Source organism: Drosophila ananassae (assembly GCF_017639315.1).
Source record: "Drosophila ananassae strain 14024-0371.13 chromosome 4 unlocalized genomic scaffold, ASM1763931v2 tig00000061, whole genome shotgun sequence".
NCBI lineage: Eukaryota > Metazoa > Arthropoda > Insecta > Diptera > Drosophilidae > Drosophila > Drosophila ananassae.
Genome location: NW_025319038.1, coordinates 5,819,955 through 5,845,893, shown reverse-complemented (window position 1 = coordinate 5,845,893; position 25,939 = coordinate 5,819,955).

Sequence of the window (25,939 nt, the reverse complement as noted above, 5' to 3'; positions counted from 1 at the left end):
AAACTGTACCATCTTATGACTTGGCTTCGGCTACCTCATAATTGGCACGGCGCCTGACCGGAGGCTGTGATAATTTCTGGCTATGGTTGAGGCCCCTTAGGGAGCTACGTGGTGGTTGTGGTTTATTACTTGAATGCGGGTAGAGCCCTCAGGCTCGACGTGGAGTTGCGTTATACAACCGGATGCCGTGATCCCATAGATCGGAAGATGTTTAAGATAGGCCTCCATTCTCAACCGAGGGACATATCCTCATCTGGAACATGTTAATTGGTTACCTCCTTGGGTTTTAAGCCCTTCCCACTACAGGAAAACCCAAAAAATGTGCGGTAATGTGCATTTTTGATTTATTTTTTAGAAAAATCCCTTTTTCCCAAACCGCATAATTATGCAATTGAAACTTTATGGTGTACTGGTTCAATGTAAAATAGGTATTACATACATATTTCGCATGATTTTTAACTTTTTTTGTTTTAAGTGTTTTCCCAAACTAACTGTTTCTTTTACAGGTATAAGTTGAAAATTTTCCAAAAATGATGTATTACACTTTTAAAGCAATAAAAAATAGATTATGTATTCTGCTTAACATAAATCTCCTTAATATTATACTTCCAATGTTCAAATTGCAAGAACCTACAAATTATTTAAATTTTTAAGTTTTAAGCGATGGGCATAGATTTATTTGTACAATTTTTATGTTTTAAGATGTGGGCCATGCTGAGCATCGATTTTTTTGTTAAATTTTTAAGTTTTAAGATGGGGCAATGCTGAGTATAGATTTTTTTGTTAAATTTTTAAGTTAAAAGATATGGGCAATGATACAGAACTGATATATTTTTGTGGCTGTGACACTGACAATAAGCTGTATAATTGCATTTTTTATGAATACAATTTTGTGACAAGTGCCGATAAAAAAAGTGTGACCAGAGGCCAAAGACTTGAAAATACCTCTAGCAGAGACATAACCGGTTCGATATATCGATATATTTACCGTTTCATTTCATACCGTTTCAACCAAGTATCGAAACAATTTTTAACCGGCTGAAATATATCGGTATCGATAACTTTGGTAGTTTGGCGCGAATTTGAGACTCATTTTAAAACTCAAATTCGCGTCCAAGCCCAAGGATGGACTGGCAAGGTTCGCCTCGTTCATCAACTCAACCACCAAGAAAAAGGGCCAGCGGGAGACATTCCAGTATCGACTCCAGTGACTCCGGCGAGCCTGGTGAAATCAAAAGGAAGACAGCCAAAAAGAAGTCGGATGAAGAAAAACCCAGCACCAGCGCAGCAGCTCGAGCCAAACTTGATGCACTCAACACAGGGCAGCCAAGCTTGGGGACAACTTTTTTGCTCCCCTTTCTTCTGATGACGATAGCGATACTGAAGAAGAAACTGTGATTGGCTTCAGTGAGAGTGAAATGGACATCGCCGGCACAAATTTAGGAAGAATAAGCTTGCCGAAAAGACGCCCAAGTCCTTCAAACTACCGCCTATCTTTATCCCTGACGTCACCAACATAGCTGCACTAATCTCTACAATTGAGAATATCGTTGGCAAAGAGAAGGAATTTACATACAAAGTCGCCAGAGACAACCAGGTTAGGGTTATGATGCCGGACACTTGTCCGGCACCATTGTTGACTACTTAGTCGTACTCTGCCCTCAAGTCCCACCTCGATAGTGCCGGGAAAAGGTACTTTACGTTCCAGCCCAAGGAAGACAGAGCTTATAGAGTTGTTGTAAAAGGTCTGCATCATACCACTGACATCGATGACTTCAAGATGCGCGCAATGCCGTGGGGCACATCTCCAAAACACCGCCGTCGATTTTCTTTGTCAACCTTGAGCCGTCTAGCAACAAAAAGGAGGTCTTCAATGTCAAGAGAGTTTGTCACTCTGTGGTCACGGTCGAACCTCCACGTAAATTCCATGACGTGCCGCAGTGCTACCGGTGCCAAGGATTTGGGCACAGTCATTTGAATATACAAAATGTTAACACGATAATATTAATGTTTCGGCTTTGTTGATAAAATTAATATGATATTAAAATATCATATATATATTTTTTTTCATCAAAGTATAAGTCCGTAATATACGGGCAGGAGTTGTAATAAATTTTGCATGGTAGCCAATTGACTCGTCATTATATTAGTGACGCGCATGATTCAATTCAAGAGATTCCTACTTAAAACTTTTATAAAAATACTAAAAAAAAATAAAACATTTGGATATTACAAATATTAAAATATTTTTATATGGATATGAAAATATTAAAATATTTTTATATGGATATGAAAATATTAAAATATTTTTATATGGATATGAAAATATTAAAATATTGTGTGCTTCGTACCACATCTTGCCAATCTGAGGGACCGATTGGTCAGTACGGTTGGGAGATTGCGCCGAGTTTTGAGGAGCGAATGGGGCCTTAGCAGAAAAGCTGTTCGCATCATATATGGTGGTCTTTTTGTTGCTCGCGCAACAAGCGGATCTCCTGCATGGTACGATGCAGTTTTGGATGTTAGGGGCAGAATGAAAATTCATAGTGTGCAGAGATTTTGTTGGGGTGTATGACTGTATTCGACAACTGCGTCGATCAGCGATTGCCGCTGTTGCAGCCCAGGATGTGTTGAAGTCAAAACAAATATTAATAGCACGCTTTTAGGACTAATTTAAATGTTTATTTAATCAAAAATTTTACGAGCTTTAAAAAATCTTGTTCGTCTTTCGGCTTCTTCTGTGGCTAACGATTTGAGATGACATTTTTCAATTCGCTTGTTCCGCTACTCACAACTCGTTCGTTATTCTACCATATGTTGTAGTGTTGGCGCTAACATTCTCCCCCCCATAAACGCCTGCAGGGGTTTATCCATTCTTCACGTCCAACACTGCTATTTTGGTTGCTGGTCGCACCATAGTTCCATAGTGGGTCTTCACTGTAGCCGAGCGTACTTGTCCATCCTTAGCTGTTGCTACGCCGATTATACGCCCTTTCGGCCAAAGGTTCCTGGGAAGGCTCTCATCCACGAGTATAACAACATCTCCGATTGCTAATGGTGGACGCTTTGGGAACCATTTTGAGCGACGAGTAATTATGGGAATATACTCCTTGACCCATCGTTTCCAGAAAAGATCTGCCATCTCATTGGCCTGCTGCCAGCGTTGCCTTGCATCCGAGTCCTTGGTGATGATTGGCTTGTACCCGTCTGCGGATCCTAACAATAAATGATTTGGAGTGAGGGCATCATCATCTTTTGCGTCTAAGGATACGAATGTTAAAGGACGGGAATTGATAATGTACTCAGCGTTCATCATGGCGTTCCTTAGGCTTTCGTCGTTAAAACTGTAATTAGGAGAGATGCTTTTCAATACAGTTTTGATTGATCGTATTAAGCGCTCCCAAGCTCCTCCCATGTGTGGAGCGCCTGGAGGATTGAAATTCCATTTAATTTCGTCGTATTTAATGGTTAAGTTATTGAAGTCTACATTCTTCAGCTCTTCCTTAACAACTTTCTCAGTTGCCTTGAAATTGGTTCCACTATCCGAGTATATTTCTCTTGGAGTTCCTCGTCGGGCCATAAAGTTTGAGAGGCACATTACACATGAGCTTGTATCGAGGCTATACGCTATCTCTATATGTACGGCGCGTATAGTAAGGCACGTAAATATCACGCCCCACCTTTTCTCCTTGTGTCGGCCTACGTTGACCGCGATGGGACCAAAAAAGTCCACTCCAGTATAAGTGAATGGTCTTTGAAAGCTGGCGATCCTGGCTGCTGGCAATGGGGCCATCTGCGGCGCTATTGGAGCTGCTGTATTGTTTTTACATTTCTGGCACCCTTTTCGGACGGATTTGTATACCACGCGTAACTGGGGTATAAAGAACTGACTCCTGATTATGTTTATAGTTCCCTCATGCAGCAAATGGTGGTTGCTCTCGTGAAAGTGCTTGACAATGAGATACGTAACCGGGTGGCGTTTTGGTAGTACTATTTGGTCGTCGTTCGGGTTTATAGTTTGTGACCTTCCTTGGGTGCGAATTATGCCGCAATCGTCTAGGTAGATGTTTAACCCAATAAGCGCGCTGGTCCTTTGAATGTTGTTGTCTTTTTGGAGAGAATCTAATTCGTCCTTGAATGCTTCGTTTTGGGCTACTTTATAAAGTAGGTTCTTTCCTTGTATAATTATTTCATCTGACAACGTTTTGGTGATGGTTTCTCCTCGACATTTCGCTTTCAGGTTTTTTACGTACATGATGAACGTCGCTGTGGCTCGATTAAGTCGTTTCCAGATTGAGAATGATTCAAAGTTTAGCTTTAGAAGCACTGGTCTGTATACTTTGGTTACTAAAACTACCTTTTTGAGCTCGTTATTATCGTTTTCCGGTGGAAGACTTGGTTGATGATTTGGCCACTGGTCTTTGGGCCTTTTAAGGAATGCCGGTCCGCTGGACCACTGCTCCAGGTTTGGTTTGGCGATAAATTTCGAAGCCATATCCGCCACGTTTTCATGTGTTGAAATCCAGCGCCACTGTGCGGCGCTCGTGGTTTCCATAATCTCACCAATTCTATGCATCACGAAAGCATGGAATTTCCGTGGATCCATAGTCATCCATGACAGGACAGTCTTGGAGTCTGTCCAAAAGGTGCATTCGCCAATGTTCAAGTTCCGTGTGAGTTGTGTTTTATGAGCCAGGCGGACGCCGGCTACGGCGGCGAGCAGTTCCATTCGTGGTATCGAAAGCGGTTTCAAGGGAGCAACTTTACTTTTAGCAATGACTAGATTTGTCGTGATGTCAAATCCTTTGATCACGCGAAGGTAGCACACAGCTGCATATCCGTATTCGCTCGCATCGACGAAGGTATGCAGTTCGACGTTATCGGCGGTATGTAGCAATGGTGAGTAATGTCGTGGAATATGTACAGACTTAGCTTGTGATAGTATTTTTAGCCATTTTTTCCAGCAACTCTGTGAAGGGTCCGGTAATTCGTCGTCCCATCCGATCCCTGATCGCCATGTTTCTTGTAGAAGAATTTTAAGTCCAATAGTATAGCATGACAAAAATCCTAGGGGGTCATAAATTGACATCAGAACCTGTAGAGCTTCCCTTTTAGTGGGGCGGACCGTCTCACTTAGTACGTTCCTTTTTAGTTTTGCGAATCTGAAAATATATTTAAATGTATCACTCCGGATCCCAAAACATACCTAAGACTTTCTCAGTGTCTCCTAAGTCCTTTCTTGGCTGTGTTGGGGCTGACTCTTCATTTAATGCGTTTAAGACTTCGGGTGAATTGGACGTCCAGTTTCTGATGTGGAAACCCCCAGCTGAATGTATTAGTTTGGCCGCCTTCGACACTTTAGTAGCTTCCTCTTCGTCGTTTAGACTGTCTTTATAATCGTCGACGTAATGAGCTCGGGTGATGGCTTCATAGGCTCTTGGGTACTGCAACTTGAAGTCCTCCGCATTTTTGTCCCTGACGTAATGAGCTATACAAGGGGCGCAAGATATTCCGAACGACATTGCTCTCATTACGTATTCCTTTGGACTTTGCGTTCGCTCGTCGATCCACAGGAAACGCTGCACATGAATGTCGCTTTCCTTTATTCTTATCTGATGGAACATTTCTGCTATATCACCGCAGACCGCTATCTTGCCGACTCTGAATGCCATCAAAACGTCGGACAGTGGATGTAAAAGATCCGGACCAGTAAGCATGAAGTCATTTAAAGAGACGCCATGAGATTTAGCTGCTGCATCCCAGACAAGTCGAATCTTACTGGGTTTGTTGGGGTTATGAGCTATGAAAATTGGAAGGTACCAAATACGGTTGTGATAGACTTCTTCATTTTTTAACTCGATGGCGTAGCCTTTTTCCAGCAGATTGTTGACTTGCTCCTGAATTTTCACTCGTAGATCTGGTTCCTTCTCCATTTTAGCTTTTAGACAATTTAGGCGTTTTAGTGCCTTTGTGTAGCTTTCAGGAAGTACCGTATCTTTATGGCGCCAAAGCAGGCCGATTTCGTACCGTCCGTCGATTTTTACGCACGTCTCCTGCATAATTTTGAAAGCTTTTTCATCATCTTTAGAACGAAGTGTCCTTGGAATTATGGGTTCTACGTTGAAGCTTTCTTTAACGGCCTTATCAATTTCAGTCCAGTTGCATTGACAGTGGTGCATAGAAAAATGTTTATTGTCTTTCCCGGATCCTTGCACACTCCAGCCGAGCATGCACTTGGATGCGATGGGATCATTCCACCTTCCTTCTTTTATTTTCCGGGGAACGGCTAACTTCCAATTGTCTATTCCAATCAGCAACATTGGTTCAGCATCCGTATATGATGCGATCGGTAATCTTTGCAGGTGAGTGTATTTATTAGTTAACTCCTTGATGTCCAGCGTTTGCTTTGGTAATCCTAAATTTTGTACTGTATGTATGTTGTTTAACCAATATGTTCTGTGGGTGCCCATGCTAGAGACTTTTATGTTAAAGCGAACGGATTCGTTCTCCCTTCTTGTCGTTTGATTCGTCCACTGCATGCAGATGGGATCCAGAGTGCTTGGATGTTTAACTTTTTGAAGAGTTTTTCGTCTATAAGTGTGACCGATGACCCTTCATCTAGAAATGCAAATGTATCAATATAGGAGTTATGAGTGTACAGTTTGATTGGAACGATACGAAAATATTGTTCCCCTCCGGGTGGATTAGTTCGGTGCGAGGAGACGATGTCAGGATTCGCATGGCCTTTGTGCAGCAGAGGGTGGTGTCTCGACTCGCATCCTCCGATCCCACACAACTGAGTTGAAAAGCACCTGCGACCATGGATCTTTAAGCATTTGAAGCAAAGCTTGTATTCCGTAACCATTTCCTGCTTCTTTTCGTAAGGGAGCTTTTGGAATACCTCGCATTCGGTGATAGGATGGAGTGTACTGTTGCAGGCGTTGCAGTGGGTGGCTTCCCTTTGCGAAGCGTTGTACCTTGGTGGATTGTACTCCGAGTTATCTTGGGCATCCATGCTGTACTGGACGTGGGTGTGTACGTTGCTGGCCCTGGAGTAAATTGATGGCGTCACCGTGGATGCTGCTTCGGCGATTGTATAGAGCCAGTCGCTGAACGACTTAATCAATGCAGCGCTTGAGTCTTTTGGGAGCATAGCCCAGGTCAGTTTGTAATGGCTGGGAAGTTTGTCTACCAACTCTCTCAACAGCAAGGGGTTGTTTAGGTGGTGATTAAGCTGACAAGCCTCCATTGTAGCACAAATATTTCGTACTGCTAAGGAATAATCTATGAGAGTGTCAAGTCGTTCTTTATTGATGGAGATTTTTCTCGCCTTTTCAATTAATCTCTCTAGTATCTGATCGGGACGTCCGAAGAACGTCTTGAGTGTGTTTATGACGTCAGGGACCATAACGGGAAGCAGAAGCTTATCTCTTACTAGTTCGAGTGCCTTTCCCTTGAGGCATTTTTGGAGTCGTAGCATATTTTCGACATTTGAAAACCCAGCTACAGTGGTGCTATTTTCAAATGCACTGAGGAACGCAGGCCAGTCATCCGGATTGCCGTTGAATGTCGGTAGGTCGGGTGACAGTATTTGACGTGCTGACAGCTGGGTACTTGTAGGCCCGAATGGTGTGGTCAGAGCGGCTCCACTTTGCTGAGCTAGTATATTGTACTTTTGTTCGATGTAGCTTTGATCGGCCTGCCGCTTTTCCTCTAGCATTTGTAGCATTAGAGTATTGTTTTGTATCAAAATATGTTCATTGGCACGTTCAGCTTGTAAAGAAGTCGGCAGTTCCTTGTGCTGTTTTTTCACAGCCCCGGTCGAGTGTCCCGATGTCGGGGCGATGTTGGTACGGTCTAGCGAAACGGTTCTTTGCGAAGCGGCACTTTGGACAGCGGCTGTGTCGGCGTCAGTCAGCGCGGTTGGGTCAGGTGGCTGTTTACTGCAGGAGACGCACTTCCATCCTTTTGTATTCTGGGTGTTCTCATCTCGAACGCAGCCAAAGTGGTACCACGTCGTGCAAATATCGCAATACACCCATATAATGTCTTTGCCGGTACTACTCTTTTTGCATGCACTGCATTCTGTTTGGTTGTATTCACGGGATATCATGGTTATTACTTCTGTTCTTCTTGCTTCTTGTCTTTGTTGTATCTATTCCTGTTTTCAGCCTTATTAGACAAGAAAGAACTGAGTTGTATTTTTGTCCGCGTTAATTGCGCAGCAAAGTTTGATATGTTTTCGTAGGTATACTTCGTTTTTTCGCGGTGACTACTCGCTAATATTCAACTTCGACGCCTGTGTGTATGTGGTCCGATGATGCAGCGGAACTTCTTCGTTCATGTATGAAATAATACGTACGCGGCAATAAACCAAAGATCACAGTTTGAGTAAGATTTTTTAAAGGATGTTGCAGCCCAGGATGTGTTGAAATCAAAACAAATATTAATAGCACGCTTTTAGGACTAATTTAAATGTTTATTTAATCAAAAATTTTACGAGCTTTAAAAAATCTTGTTCGTCTTTCGGCTTCTTCTGTGGCTAACGATTTGAGATGACATTTTTCAATTCGCTTGTTCCGCTACTCACAACTCGTTCGTTATTCTACCATATGTTGTAGTGTTGGCGCTAACAGCCGCGGTTTGCGGAAGAGGAAGAAATAGTCCTCGCTTCCGAGCAGTAAGAAAGCCATGTCCATGAGCATGGTGGATAAAACTGTACCATCTTATGACTTGGCTTCGGCTACCTCATAATTGGCACGGCGCCTGACCGGAGGCTGTGATAATTTCTGGCTATGGTTGAGGCCCCTTAGGGAGCTACGTGGCGGTTGTGGTTTATTACTTGAATGCGGGTAGAGCCCTCAGGCTCGACGTGGAGTTGCGTTATACAACCGGATGCCGTGATCCCATAGATCGGAAGATGTTTAAGATAGGCCTCCATTCTCAACCGAGGGACATATCCTCATCTGGAACATGTTAATTGGTTACCTCCTTGGGTTTTAAGCCCTTCCCACTACAGGAAAACCCAAAAAATGTGCGGTAATGTGCATTTTTGATTCCTTTTTTTTTAGAAAAATCCCTTTTTCCCAAACCGCATAATTATGCAATTGAAACTTTATGGTGTACTGGTTCAATGTAAAATAGGTATTACATACATATTTCGCATGATTTTTAACTTTTTTTTGTTTTAAGTGTTTTCCCAAACTAACTGTTTCTTTTACAGGTATAAGTTGAAAATTTTCCAAAAATGATGTATTACACTTTTAAAGCAATAAAAAATAGATTATGTATTCTGCTTAACATAAATCTCCTTAATATTATACTTCCAATGTTCAAATTGCAAGAACCTACAAATTATTTAAATTTTTAAGTTTTAAGCGATGGGCATAGATTTATTTGTACAATTTTTAAGTTTTAAGATGTGGGCCATGCTGAGCATCGATTTTTTTGTTAAATTTTTAAGTTTTAAGATGGGGCAATGCTGAGTATAGATTTTTTTGTTAAATTTTTAAGTTAAAAGATATGGGCAATGATACAGAACTGATATATTTTTGTGGCTGTGACACTGACAATAAGCTGTATAATTGCATTTTTTATGAATACAATTTTGTGACAAGTGCCGATAAAAAAAGTGTGACCAGAGGCCAAAGACTTGAAAATACCTCTAGCAGAGACATAACCGGTTCGATATATCGATATATTTACCGTTTCATTTCATACCGTTTCAACCAAGTATCGAAACAATTTTTAACCGGCTGAAATATATCGGTATCGATAACTTTGGTAGTTTGGCGCGAATTTGAGACTCATTTTAAAACTCAAATTCGCGTCCAAGCCCAAGGATGGACTGGCAAGGTTCGCCTCGTTCATCAACTCAACCACCAAGAAAAAGGGCCAGCGGGAGACATTCCAGTATCGACTCCAGTGACTCCGGCGAGCCTGGTGAAATCAAAAGGAAGACAGCCAAAAAGAAGTCGGATGAAGAAAAACCCAGCACCAGCGCAGCAGCTCGAGCCAAACTTGATGCACTCAACACAGGGCAGCCAAGCTTGGGGACAACTTTTTTGCTCCCCTTTCTTCTGATGACGATAGCGATACTGAAGAAGAAACTGTGATTGGCTTCAGTGAGAGTGAAATGGACATCGCCGGCACAAATTTAGGAAGAATAAGCTTGCCGAAAAGACGCCCAAGTCCTTCAAACTACCGCCTATCTTTATCCCTGACGTCACCAACATAGCTGCACTAATCTCTACAATTGAGAATATCGTTGGCAAAGAGAAGGAATTTACATACAAAGTCGCCAGAGACAACCAGGTTAGGGTTATGATGCCGGACACTTGTCCGGCACCATTGTTGACTACTTAGTCGTACTCTGCCCTCAAGTCCCACCTCGATAGTGCCGGGAAAAGGTACTTTACGTTCCAGCCCAAGGAAGACAGAGCTTATAGAGTTGTTGTAAAAGGTCTGCATCATACCACTGACATCGATGACTTCAAGATGCGCGCAATGCCGTGGGGCACATCTCCAAAACACCGCCGTCGATTTTCTTTGTCAACCTTGAGCCGTCTAGCAACAAAAAGGAGGTCTTCAATGTCAAGAGAGTTTGTCACTCTGTGGTCACGGTCGAACCTCCACGTAAATTCCATGACGTGCCGCAGTGCTACCGGTGCCAAGGATTTGGGCACAGTCATTTGAATATACAAAATGTTAACACGATAATATTAATGTTTCGGCTTTGTTGATAAAATTAATATGATATTAAAATATCATATATATATTTTTTTTCATCAAAGTATAAGTCCGTAATATACGGGCAGGAGTTGTAATAAATTTTGCATGGTAGCCAATTGACTCGTCATTATATTAGTGACGCGCATGATTCAATTCAAGAGATTCCTACTTAAAACTTTTATAAAAATACTAAAAAAAAATAAAACATTTGGATATTACAAATATTAAAATATTTTTATATGGATATGAAAATATTAAAATATTTTTATATGGATATGAAAATATTAAAATATTGTGTGCTTCGTACCACATCTTGCCAATCTGAGGGACCGATTGGTCAGTACGGTTGGGAGATTGCGCCGAGTTTTGAGGAGCGAATGGGGCCTTAGCAGAAAAGCTGTTCGCATCATATATGGTGGTCTTTTTGTTGCTCGCGCAACAAGCGGATCTCCTGCATGGTACGATGCAGTTTTGGATGTTAGGGGCAGAATGAAAATTCATAGTGTGCAGAGATTTTGTTGGGGTGTATGACTGTATTCGACAACTGCGTCGATCAGCGATTGCCGCTGTTGCAGCCCAGGATGTGTTGAAGTCAAAACAAATATTAATAGCACGCTTTTAGGACTAATTTAAATGTTTATTTAATCAAAAATTTTACGAGCTTTAAAAAATCTTGTTCGTCTTTCGGCTTCTTCTGTGGCTAACGATTTGAGATGACATTTTTCAATTCGCTTGTTCCGCTACTCACAACTCGTTCGTTATTCTACCATATGTTGTAGTGTTGGCGCTAACATTCTCCCCCCCATAAACGCCTGCAGGGGTTTATCCATTCTTCACGTCCAACACTGCTATTTTGGTTGCTGGTCGCACCATAGTTCCATAGTGGGTCTTCACTGTAGCCGAGCGTACTTGTCCATCCTTAGCTGTTGCTACGCCGATTATACGCCCTTTCGGCCAAAGGTTCCTGGGAAGGCTCTCATCCACGAGTATAACAACATCTCCGATTGCTAATGGTGGACGCTTTGGGAACCATTTTGAGCGACGAGTAATTATGGGAATATACTCCTTGACCCATCGTTTCCAGAAAAGATCTGCCATCTCATTGGCCTGCTGCCAGCGTTGCCTTGCATCCGAGTCCTTGGTGATGATTGGCTTGTACCCGTCTGCGGATCCTAACAATAAATGATTTGGAGTGAGGGCATCATCATCTTTTGCGTCTAAGGATACGAATGTTAAAGGACGGGAATTGATAATGTACTCAGCGTTCATCATGGCGTTCCTTAGGCTTTCGTCGTTAAAACTGTAATTAGGAGAGATGCTTTTCAATACAGTTTTGATTGATCGTATTAAGCGCTCCCAAGCTCCTCCCATGTGTGGAGCGCCTGGAGGATTGAAATTCCATTTAATTTCGTCGTATTTAATGGTTAAGTTATTGAAGTCTACATTCTTCAGCTCTTCCTTAACAACTTTCTCAGTTGCCTTGAAATTGGTTCCACTATCCGAGTATATTTCTCTTGGAGTTCCTCGTCGGGCCATAAAGTTTGAGAGGCACATTACACATGAGCTTGTATCGAGGCTATACGCTATCTCTATATGTACGGCGCGTATAGTAAGGCACGTAAATATCACGCCCCACCTTTTCTCCTTGTGTCGGCCTACGTTGACCGCGATGGGACCAAAAAAGTCCACTCCAGTATAAGTGAATGGTCTTTGAAAGCTGGCGATCCTGGCTGCTGGCAATGGGGCCATCTGCGGCGCTATTGGAGCTGCTGTATTGTTTTTACATTTCTGGCACCCTTTTCGGACGGATTTGTATACCACGCGTAACTGGGGTATAAAGAACTGACTCCTGATTATGTTTATAGTTCCCTCATGCAGCAAATGGTGGTTGCTCTCGTGAAAGTGCTTGACAATGAGATACGTAACCGGGTGGCGTTTTGGTAGTACTATTTGGTCGTCGTTCGGGTTTATAGTTTGTGACCTTCCTTGGGTGCGAATTATGCCGCAATCGTCTAGGTAGATGTTTAACCCAATAAGCGCGCTGGTCCTTTGAATGTTGTTGTCTTTTTGGAGAGAATCTAATTCGTCCTTGAATGCTTCGTTTTGGGCTACTTTATAAAGTAGGTTCTTTCCTTGTATAATTATTTCATCTGACAACGTTTTGGTGATGGTTTCTCCTCGACATTTCGCTTTCAGGTTTTTTACGTACATGATGAACGTCGCTGTGGCTCGATTAAGTCGTTTCCAGATTGAGAATGATTCAAAGTTTAGCTTTAGAAGCACTGGTCTGTATACTTTGGTTACTAAAACTACCTTTTTGAGCTCGTTATTATCGTTTTCCGGTGGAAGACTTGGTTGATGATTTGGCCACTGGTCTTTGGGCCTTTTAAGGAATGCCGGTCCGCTGGACCACTGCTCCAGGTTTGGTTTGGCGATAAATTTCGAAGCCATATCCGCCACGTTTTCATGTGTTGAAATCCAGCGCCACTGTGCGGCGCTCGTGGTTTCCATAATCTCACCAATTCTATGCATCACGAAAGCATGGAATTTCCGTGGATCCATAGTCATCCATGACAGGACAGTCTTGGAGTCTGTCCAAAAGGTGCATTCGCCAATGTTCAAGTTCCGTGTGAGTTGTGTTTTATGAGCCAGGCGGACGCCGGCTACGGCGGCGAGCAGTTCCATTCGTGGTATCGAAAGCGGTTTCAAGGGAGCAACTTTACTTTTAGCAATGACTAGATTTGTCGTGATGTCAAATCCTTTGATCACGCGAAGGTAGCACACAGCTGCATATCCGTATTCGCTCGCATCGACGAAGGTATGCAGTTCGACGTTATCGGCGGTATGTAGCAATGGTGAGTAATGTCGTGGAATATGTACAGACTTAGCTTGTGATAGTATTTTTAGGCATTTTTTCCAGCAACTCTGTGAAGGGTCCGGTAATTCGTCGTCCCATCCGATCCCTGATCGCCATGTTTCTTGTAGAAGAATTTTAAGTCCAATAGTATAGCATGACAAAAATCCTAGGGGGTCATAAATTGACATCAGAACCTGTAGAGCTTCCCTTTTAGTGGGGCGGACCGTCTCACTTAGTACGTTCCTTTTTAGTTTTGCGAATCTGAAAATATATTTAAATGTATCACTCTCCGGATCCCAAAACATACCTAAGACTTTCTCAGTGTCTCCTAAGTCCTTTCTTGGCTGTGTTGGGGCTGACTCTTCATTTAATGCGTTTAAGACTTCGGGTGAATTGGACGTCCAGTTTCTGATGTGGAAACCCCCAGCTGAATGTATTAGTTTGGCCGCCTTCGACACTTTAGTAGCTTCCTCTTCGTCGTTTAGACTGTCTTTATAATCGTCGACGTAATGAGCTCGGGTGATGGCTTCATAGGCTCTTGGGTACTGCAACTTGAAGTCCTCCGCATTTTTGTCCCTGACGTAATGAGCTATACAAGGGGCGCAAGATATTCCGAACGACATTGCTCTCATTACGTATTCCTTTGGACTTTGCGTTCGCTCGTCGATCCACAGGAAACGCTGCACATGAATGTCGCTTTCCTTTATTCTTATCTGATGGAACATTTCTGCTATATCACCGCAGACCGCTATCTTGCCGACTCTGAATGCCATCAAAACGTCGGACAGTGGATGTAAAAGATCCGGACCAGTAAGCATGAAGTCATTTAAAGAGACGCCATGAGATTTAGCTGCTGCATCCCAGACAAGTCGAATCTTACTGGGTTTGTTGGGGTTATGAGCTATGAAAATTGGAAGGTACCAAATACGGTTGTGATAGACTTCTTCATTTTTTAACTCGATGGCGTAGCCTTTTTCCAGCAGATTGTTGACTTGCTCCTGAATTTTCACTCGTAGATCTGGTTCCTTCTCCATTTTAGCTTTTAGACAATTTAGGCGTTTTAGTGCGTTTGTGTAGCTTTCAGGAAGTACCGTATCTTTATGGCGCCAAAGCAGGCCGATTTCGTACCGTCCGTCGATTTTTACGCACGTCTCCTGCATAATTTTGAAAGCTTTTTCATCATCTTTAGAACGAAGTGTCCTTGGAATTATGGGTTCTACGTTGAAGCTTTCTTTAACGGCCTTATCAATTTCAGTCCAGTTGCATTGACAGTGGTGCATAGAAAAATGTTTATTGTCTTTCCCGGATCCTTGCACACTCCAGCCGAGCATGCACTTGGATGCGATGGGATCATTCCACCTTCCTTCTTTTATTTTCCGGGGAACGGCTAACTTCCAATTGTCTATTCCAATCAGCAACATTGGTTCAGCATCCGTATATGATGCGATCGGTAATCTTTGCAGGTGAGTGTATTTATTAGTTAACTCCTTGATGTCCAGCGTTTGCTTTGGTAATCCTAAATTTTGTACTGTATGTATGTTGTTTAACCAATATGTTCTGTGGGTGCCCATGCTAGAGACTTTTATGTTAAAGCGAACGGATTCGTTCTCCCTTCTTGTCGTTTGATTCGTCCACTGCATGCAGATGGGATCCAGAGTGCTTGGATGTTTAACTTTTTGAAGAGTTTTTCGTCTATAAGTGTGACCGATGACCCTTCATCTAGAAATGCAAATGTATCAATATAGGAGTTATGAGTGTACAGTTTGATTGGAACGATACGAAAATATTGTTCCCCTCCGGGTGGATTAGTTCGGTGCGAGGAGACGATGTCAGGATTCGCATGGCCTTTGTGCAGCAGAGGGTGGTGTCTCGACTCGCATCCTCCGATCCCACACAACTGAGTTGAAAAGCACCTGCGACCATGGATCTTTAAGCATTTGAAGCAAAGCTTGTATTCCGTAACCATTTCCTGCTTCTTTTCGTAAGGGAGCTTTTGGAATACCTCGCATTCGGTGATAGGATGGAGTGTACTGTTGCAGGCGTTGCAGTGGGTGGCTTCCCTTTGCGAAGCGTTGTACCTTGGTGGATTGTACTCCGAGTTATCTTGGGCATCCATGCTGTACTGGACGTGGGTGTGTACGTTGCTGGCCCTGGAGTAAATTGATGGCGTCACCGTGGATGCTGCTTCGGCGATTGTATAGAGCCAGTCGCTGAACGACTTAATCAATGCAGCGCTTGAGTCTTTTGGGAGCATAGCCCAGGTCAGTTTGTAATGGCTGGGAAGTTTGTCTACCAACTCTCTCAACAGCAAGGGGTTGTTTAGGTGGTGATTAAGCTGACAAGCCTCCATTGTAGCACAAATATTTCGTACTGCTAAGGAATAATCTATGAGAGTGTCAAGTCGTTCTTTATTGATGGAGATTTTTCTCGCCTTTTCAATTAATCTCTCTAGTATCTGATCGGGACGTCCGAAGAACGTCTTGAGTGTGTTTATGACGTCAGGGACCATAACGGGAAGCAGAAGCTTATCTCTTACTAGTTCGAGTGCCTTTCCCTTGAGGCATTTTTGGAGTCGTAGCATATTTTCGACATTTGAAAACCCAGCTACAGTGGTGCTATTTTCAAATGCACTGAGGAACGCAGGCCAGTCATCCGGATTGCCGTTGAATGTCGGTAGATCGGGTGACAGTATTTGACGTGCTGACAGCTGGGTACTTGTAGGCCCGAATGGTGTGGTCAGAGCGGCTCCACTTTGCTGAGCTAGTATATTGTACTTTTGTTCGATGTAGCTTTGATCGGCCTGCCGCTTTTCCTCTAGCATTTGTAGCATTAGAGTATTGTTTTGTATCAAAATATGTTCATTGGCACGTTCAGCTTGTAAAGAAGTCGGCAGTTCCTTGTGCTGTTTTTTCACAGCCCCGGTCGAGTGTCCCGATGTCGGGGCGATGTTGGTACGGTCTAGCGAAACGGTTCTTTGCGAAGCGGCACTTTGGACAGCGGCTGTGTCGGCGTCAGTCAGCGCGGTTGGGTCAGGTGGCTGTTTACTGCAGGAGACGCACTTCCATCCTTTTGTATTCTGGGTGTTCTCATCTCGAACGCAGCCAAAGTGGTACCACGTCGTGCAAATATCGCAATACACCCATATAATGTCTTTGCCGGTACTACTCTTTTTGCATGCACTGCATTCTGTTTGGTTGTATTCACGGGATATCATGGTTATTACTTCTGTTCTTCTTGCTTCTTGTCTTTGTTGTATCTATTCCTGTTTTCAGCCTTATTAGACAAGAAAGAACTGAGTTGTATTTTTGTCCGCGTTAATTGCGCAGCAAAGTTTGATATGTTTTCGTAGGTATACTTCGTTTTTTCGCGGTGACTACTCGCTAATATTCAACTTCGACGCCTGTGTGTATGTGGTCCGATGATGCAGCGGAACTTCTTCGTTCATGTATGAAATAATACGTACGCGGCAATAAACCAAAGATCACAGTTTGAGTAAGATTTTTTAAAGGATGTTGCAGCCCAGGATGTGTTGAAATCAAAACAAATATTAATAGCACGCTTTTAGGACTAATTTAAATGTTTATTTAATCAAAAATTTTACGAGCTTTAAAAAATCTTGTTCGTCTTTCGGCTTCTTCTGTGGCTAACGATTTGAGATGACATTTTTCAATTCGCTTGTTCCGCTACTCACAACTCGTTCGTTATTCTACCATATGTTGTAGTGTTGGCGCTAACAGCCGCGGTTTGCGGAAGAGGAAGAAATAGTCCTCGCTTCCGAGCAGTAAGAAAGCCATGTCCATGAGCATGGTGGATAAAACTGTACCATCTTATGACTTGGCTTCGGCTACCTCATAATTGGCACGGCGCCTGACCGGAGGCTGTGATAATTTCTGGCTATGGTTGAGGCCCCTTAGGGAGCTACGTGGCGGTTGTGGTTTATTACTTGAATGCGGGTAGAGCCCTCAGGCTCGACGTGGAGTTGCGTTATACAACCGGATGCCGTGATCCCATAGATCGGAAGATGTTTAAGATAGGCCTCCATTCTCAACCGAGGGACATATCCTCATCTGGAACATGTTAATTGGTTACCTCCTTGGGTTTTAAGCCCTTCCCACTACAGGAAAACCCAAAAAATGTGCGGTAATGTGCATTTTTGATTCCTTTTTTTTTAGAAAAATCCCTTTTTCCCAAACCGCATAATTATGCAATTGAAACTTTATGGTGTACTGGTTCAATGTAAAATAGGTATTACATACATATTTCGCATGATTTTTAACTTTTTTTGTTTTAAGTGTTTTCCCAAACTAACTGTTTCTTTTACAGGTATAAGTTGAAAATTTTCCAAAAATGATGTATTACACTTTTAAAGCAATAAAAAATAGATTATGTATTCTGCTTAACATAAATCTCCTTAATATTATACTTCCAATGTTCAAATTGCAAGAACCTACAAATTATTTAAATTTTTAAGTTTTAAGCGATGGGCATAGATTTATTTGTACAATTTTTAAGTTTTAAGATGTGGGCCATGCTGAGCATCGATTTTTTTGTTAAATTTTTAAGTTTTAAGATGGGGCAATGCTGAGTATAGATTTTTTTGTTAAATTTTTAAGTTTTAAGATATGGGCAATAATACAGAACTGATATATTTTTGTGGCTGTGACACTGACAATAAGCTGTATAATTGCATTTTTTATGAATACAATTTTGTGACAAGTGCCGTGAAAAAAAGTGTGACCAGAGGCCAAAGACTTGAAAATACCTCTAGCAGAGACATAACCGGTTCGATATATCGATATATTTACCGTTTCATTTCATACCGTTTCAACCAAGTATCGAAACAATTTTTAACCGGCTGAAATATATCGGTATCGATAACTTTGGTAGTTTGGCGCGAATTTGAGACTCATTTTAAAACTCAAATTCGCGTCCAAGCCCAAGGATGGACTGGCAAGGTTCGCCTCGTTCATCAACTCAACCACCAAGAAAAAGACATTCCAGCGGGCCAGCGGGAGACATTCCAGTATCGACTCCAGTGACTCCGGCGAGCCTGGTGAAATCAAAAGGAAGACAGCCAAAAAGAAGTCGGATGAAGAAAAACCCAGCACCAGCGCAGCAGCTCGAGCCAAACTGGATGCACTCAACACAGGGCAGCCAAGCTTGGGGACAACTTTTTTGCTCCCCTTTCTTCTGATGACGATAGCGATACTGAAGAAGAAACTGTGATTGGCTTCAGAGAGAGTGAAATGGACATCGACTGTGCCAAATTTAGGAAGAATAAGCTTGCCGAAAAGACGCCCAAGTCCTTCAAACTACCGCCTATCTTTATCCCTGACGTCACCAACATAGCTGCACTAATCTCTACAATTGAGAATATCGTTGGCAAAGAGAAGGAATTTACATACAAAGTCGCCAGAGACAACCAGGTTAGGGTTATGATGCCGGACACTTGTCCGGCACCATTGTTGACTACTTAGTCGTACTCTGCCCTCAAGTCCCACCTCGATAGTGCCGGGAAAAGGTACTTTACGTTCCAGCCCAAGGAAGACAGAGCTTATAGAGTTGTTGTAAAAGGTCTGCATCATACCACTGACATCGATGACTTCAAGATGCGCGCAATGCCGTGGGGCACATCTCCAAAACACCGCCGTCGATTTTCTTTGTCAACCTTGAGCCGTCTAGCAACAAAAAGGAGGTCTTCAATGTCAAGAGAGTTTGTCACTCTGTGGTCACGGTCGAACCTCCACGTAAATTCCATGACGTGCCGCAGTGCTACCGGTGCCAAGGATTTGGGCACAGTCATTTGAATATACAAAATGTTAACACGATAATATTAATGTTTCGGCTTTGTTGATAAAATTAATATGATATTAAAATATCATATATATATTTTTTTTCATCAAAGTATAAGTCCGTAATATACGGGCAGGAGTTGTAATAAATTTTGCATGGTAGCCAATTGACTCGTCATTATATTAGTGACGCGCATGATTCAATTCAAGAGATTCCTACTTAAAACTTTTATAAAAATACTAAAAAAAAATAAAACATTTGGATATTACAAATATTAAAATATTTTTATATGGATATGAAAATATTAAAATATTTTTATATGGATATGAAAATATTAAAATATTTTTATATGGATATGAAAATATTAAAATATTTTTATATGGATATGAAAATATTAAAATATTTTTATATGGATATGAAAATATTAAAATATTGTGTGCTTCGTACCACATCTTGCCAATCTGAGGGACCGATTGGTCAGTACGGTTGGGAGATTGCGCCGAGTTTTGAGGAGCGAATGGGGCCTTAGCAGAAAAGCTGTTCGCATCATATATGGTGGTCTTTTTGTTGCTCGCGCAACAAGCGGATCTCCTGCATGGTACGATGCAGTTTTGGATGTTAGGGGCAGAATGAAAATTCATAGTGTGCAGAGATTTTGTTGGGGTGTATGACTGTATTCGACAACTGCGTCGATCAGCGATTGCCGCGGTTTGCGGAAGAGGAAGAAATAGTCCTCGCTTCCGAGCAGTAAGAAAGCCATGTCCATGAGCATGGTGGATAAAACTGTACCATCTTATGACTTGGCTTCGGCTACCTCATAATTGGCACGGCGCCTGACCGGAGGCTGTGATAATTTCTGGCTATGGTTGAGCCCCTTAGGGAGCTACGGGGTGGTTGTGGTTTATTACTTGAATGCGGGTAGAGCCCTCAGGCTCGACGGGGAGTTGCGTTATACAACCGGATGCCGTGATCCCAAAGATCGGAAGATGTTTAAGATAGGCCTCCATTCTCAACCGAGGGACATATCCTCATCTGGAACATGTTAATTGGTTACCTCCTTGGGTTTTAAGCCCTTCCCACTACAGGAAAACCCAAAAAATGTGCGGTAATGTGCATTTTTGATCCGTATTTTTTAGAAAAATCCCTTTTTCCCAAACCGCATAATTATGCAATTGAAACTTTATGGTGTACTGGTTCAATGTGTATTACATACATATTTCGCATGATTTTTAACTTTTTTTGTTTTAAGTGTTTCCCAAACTAACTGTTTCTTTTACAGGTATAAGTTGAAAATTTTCCAAAAATGATGTATTACACTTTTAAAGCAATAAAAAATAGATTATGTATTCTGCTTAACATAAATCTCCTTAATATTATACTTCCAATGTTCAAATTGCAAGAACCTACAAATTGTTTAAATTTTTAAGTTTTAAGCAATGGGCATAGATTTATTTGTACAATTTTTAAGTTTTAAGATGTGGGCCATGCTGAGCATCGATTTTTTTGTTAAATTTTTAAGTTTTAAGATGGGGCAATGCTGAGTATAGATTTTTTTGTTAAATTTTTAAGTTTTAAGATATGGGCAATAATGGGCATATATTTTTTGTTAAATTTTTAAGTTTTAAGGGATGGGCAATCAATTTTTTTTTAAATGTATATGTTTTAGGCTATGGGCCATGATGGTCATCTTTTGGTTTTTTAATTTTTTTATTTTTAAGACTTGAAGAATCAAGTATCTCGAAAAGTAAATGTTATTTTATCACACTAATGGAAAACGAATTCAGTAGTTTTTTTTTAAAATTTTGTTTTACCTGTGAAAAAAAATTAGCTGAACTGAACACTTAAATATTTCAAAAACTAAAAGTTTTTCAAAACTCTAAAAGATGACCATTGGTAGTCATTTTGGTTTATTTCGATAAAAAAAAATTTAAAAAGTCCAACTTTAAAATTTTCGAAAATTTTTATTTTTGAATATTTTCCAAACAGGAGATGGTCATTTTAAAATATTGATGGTCATTTGATGGGCAATCTATTGCACTTTTTTTTTTTCAAAAAATGTCATATTACCCGACCCAACTTCTCGTAGCTTTATCATATTAGTGCCCGGCATTATTCAATTTAGGTGGTTCCTACTGTACCTATAAAAACTTTTGCAAATAAAAAGTATATGAATATCCATTCTCTGTTGAGAAAATTAATTTGATATTAAAATATCATATATATAAAATGAAAAAAAAATGTTTTTTCATCAAAGTATAAGTCCTTAATATACGGACGACGGGAGTTTTAATAACTTTTGCATGGTAGCCAATTGCCTTGTCATCAAATGGACTTGGTGGGCGGCAGTGAGGTGAAGCCATGGCAGCGCGTCGGTCGAATGACGGCGCAGCTGCTCAGCGGCTCCACTTAAATAGCTTCGGAGGTTCGAGTTCGCACCTCAGGTTCGATTTTGATTACGAGTTCAGGTTTGAGTCCGACTTCGAACCTAATATGTTCACAACGCTGATTGATTCGAACCGCCAAGTTCAAGTTCGAGTTTGAGGCACGAGCTTGAGTTCCAGGAATATTGGGTTTTAGGAAAATTGTTCACGCACGTAGTTATGGTCGCACATAGAAAAACGGTTTTTTTCGCGGAAATATAAATGTCACTGTCACAAATGTCGCACGGGGCACTCATTTCCGACTCTGTCGGCAGCACTTTCTTTGAAAATTGGTTTTTACTTGATGCTGGAGTTTGAATTCCAAGAAACTTTTAGTTCCCGCACGGAGGGCACTAATTTCCGATATTTCAAATCCATAAAAATATATGAATGGATTTGAATATACAAAATGTTAACACGATAATATTAATGTTTCTGCTTTGTTGATAAAATTAATAAGATATTAAAATATCATATATATAAAATAGTCACGATCCAGATTCCGAAGTGAACAGACGTGCCTTCCGTGCGCTCCGTGTTTAAAATCGTTTCCGGCCGAAATACGCATCGTAGAAAGTCGTGTGGTGCATCGTGTGCGCGAGCTTCGGCTCTACAGAACTGATATATTTTTGTGGCTGTGACACTGCCAATACGCTGTATAAATGCATTTTTTATGAATACAATTTTGTGACCAGTGCCGTAAAAAAAGTGTGACCAGAGGCCAAAGACTTGAAAATACCTCTAGCAGAGACATAACCGGTTCGATATATCGATATATTTACCGTTTCAACCAAGTATTGAAACAATTTTTAACCGGTTGAAATATATCGGTATCGATAACTTTGGTAGTTTGGCGCGAATTTGAGATTCATTTTAAAACTCAAATTCGCGTCCAAGCCCAAGGATGGACTGGCAAGGTTCGCCTCGTTCATCAACTCAACCACCAAGAAAAAGGGCTAGCGGTAGACTTTCCAGTATCGACTCCAGTGACTCTGGCGAGCCTGGTGAAATCAAAAGGAAGACAGCCAAAAGGAAGTCGGATGAAGAAAAACCCAGCACCGGCGCAGCAGCTCGAGCCAAACTGGATGCACTCAACACAGGGCAGCCAAGCTTGGGGACAACTTTTTTGCTCCCCTTTCTTCTGATGACGATAGCGATACTGAAGAAGAAACTGTGATTGGCTTCAGTGAGAGTGAGAGAGAGTGAGTTGTGCCGGGCACAAATTTAGGAAGAATAAGCTTGCCGAAAAGACGCCCAAGTCCTTCAAACTACCGCCTATCTTTATCCTTGACGTCACCAACATAGCTGCACTAATCTCTACAATTGAGAATATCGTTGGCAAAGAGAAGGAATTTACATACAAAGCCGCCAGAGGCAACCAGGTTAGGGTTATGATGCCGGACACTTGTCCGGCACCATTGTTGACTACTTAGTCGTACTCTGCCCTCAAGTCCCACCTCGATAGTGCCGGGAAAAGGTACTTTACGTTCCAGCCCAAGGAAGACAGAGCTTATAGAGTTGTTGTGAAAGGTCTGCATCATACCACTGACATCGATGACATCAAGGAGGACTTCTGGAGACAAGGACACGTGGTCCGAGATGCGCGCAATGCCGTGGGAAACATCTCCAAAACACCGCTGTCGATTTTCTTTGTCAACCTTGAGCCGTCTAGCAACAACAAGGAGGTCTTCAATGTCAAGAGAGTTTGTCACTCTGTGTTCACGGTCGAACCTCCACGTAAATTCCATGACGTGCCGCAGTGCTACCGGTGCCAAGGAATTGGGCACAGTCAGCGGTACTGCAAGTTGGAGCATCGCTGCGTCAAATGTGGCGATCACCATAGTACAAGCGATTGTAGGAAGACATGAGAAGAAGCGGCAAAATTCGTGCATGGGGTCCACCCTGCGTCATACAAAGGCTGCCCGGCTTACAAGAAAGCCACGGCCAGCATGGCTCCAAAAGAACCAAGTCCAGCTCAACCACGCCGCTTAGCGCACCCACCTGCTCAGCAATACCCAATTACGGACACCACAACCAGAAGCTACGCTGACATAGCCAGGGGAGGAGCCTGGCCATCACAGAATCAAGCGACAGCCCAGGAGATGCCACAGGTCGACCAGATGGCGGCCTTTATGACGAGGGTGGAAAAACCTACTGGAGAGAGTAATGGACAAAATGTTCGAGCGTATGACGGCTATGATGAGTTCCATCCTATCTCAAGTATGCAGCAAATAGGACTGCATGTAGCCTTTTGGAATGAACAGGCTCGAGGAGGAGCACTATCTTCCACTGCGCCAGAATTGCAGTCTCCACTACAATGGGAAAGCTTACCATCGCGTCTGTCTATATTCCCCCTAAACAGAGAGTTTCTGAAGACTAGTTCGGCCCCCTTCTGGGTGACTTGGGCGACAAGTTCATTATTGCAGGCGACCTTAACGCCAAGCATCCATGGTGGGGCTCGAGGGTGAGTAACCCTAAAGGATCTGCACTATTCAAATGCATCCAGCGCAGAGCCTATAACTGCCACTCAACTGAAGAGTCCACGTATTGGCCCACAGACCCTCAAATGCTCCCGGACCTTCTTGACTTTGCTATCTCTCATGGAATTCATCCGGACTCCATAGCCTGCTCGCCTAACGGAGATCTCTTCTCGGACCACAGTGCGGTGGAACTCCATATTAACACCCCTGTAGACAAGAAAGTCACCCGACTCAGGATGATCAGACCTCGCACCAACATCGAGACCTACACCGAGTGGTTAGACAACGCCCTAGAGAGCACACAGCCAGACCTTAGCACGGGTGCTGGTATCGACCAAGCTGTTTTGAACCTCACGCAGGAGATGCACAACGCTTCCCAAATTGCAACTCCGAGGGCTCCATGCAACAACAGGAAGTTGCAAAGGCACTTACATCTCTGGTCTCCTGAAGTGGCTGCACTCCTCAATGAGAAGCGACGACTGAGAAGGGTTTGGTTCCGAAGCAGGTACCCTAGCGACAAAACAGCCTTCAATCGCGCAACCAAAAAGCTCAAGAGGCTCCTGCAGAGGTTGCGAACTTGCGCTTTCGAAGAGTATTTGCGGCAGCCTGGGGACCCCCAGCACAATCTGTGGCAACTGACGAGTCACATAAAGCGTCCCAAGCAAAGGGTGGCCCAGATTAGAAAATCAGATGGCGGGTGGTGTCGCTCGGACCAAGAAAGGGCTGATGCATTTGCTGCTCATCTTGAAGAAGCCTTCAAACCTGCTTGTGCTCGGAGGAGGATAGAGCGGAAACGGACAATGTTCTGGCCCAACCACACACGTACTTCAGCCAGCTGGAGCCTGTCTCGGAGGAGGAAGTCAAGGCGGAGATGTCGGGCCTCAAAACCAAAAAATCTCCGGATGATGACGGGATAGAGGCACTCGCAGTCAAGTATCTCCCACCTTCAGGCATACGGAGACTCGCGAGCATATGCAACGCGTGCATAGAGAATGGATATTTCCCCACTAGCTGGAAACAGGCGGAAGTCATACTGATCCCTAAACCTGGAAAGCCTGAATTTGATCTCGCCTCTTACAGGCCCATTAGTCTGCTTTCGGTAATCTCCAAAATTCTAGAAAGATGATTTCTGCGAAGATTGCAGTCACTTTTGGACGAGGCTGAATTGATCCCAGATCACCAATTCGGCTTTAGGCGCTCCCACTCCACCCCCGTGCAATGCCACAGAATCGTAGCTAAAATTCTAGACAGCCTAGAGGAAAAGAAGCACTGCTGTGCTGTCTTCCTGGATGTCAAGCAGGCGTTTGACAGGGTCTGGCACCCTGGACTTAGAGAGAAGCTCAAGAGGAACCTGCCACAAAAACACTACGAGTTTCTCAATTCATACTTGGCAGACAGGAAGTTCAGGGTGAGAAGTGGTGAAGCGAGATCTGAGTACAGGCCCATCGAAGCTGGAGTCCCGCAGGGCAGTGTACTTGGCCCCATCCTGTATACAAGACCATCGTGAAGCCAGTTTCGACCTACAGAATCCAGCTATGGGGGACGGCGACTCCAAGCAATAGGAAGATCATCCAGCTCGCACAGAACGGGGCATTCAGGACGTTGTCTGGAGCCCACCCTTACCACGATAATGTAACCATCCACGCCCAGCTGGGCGT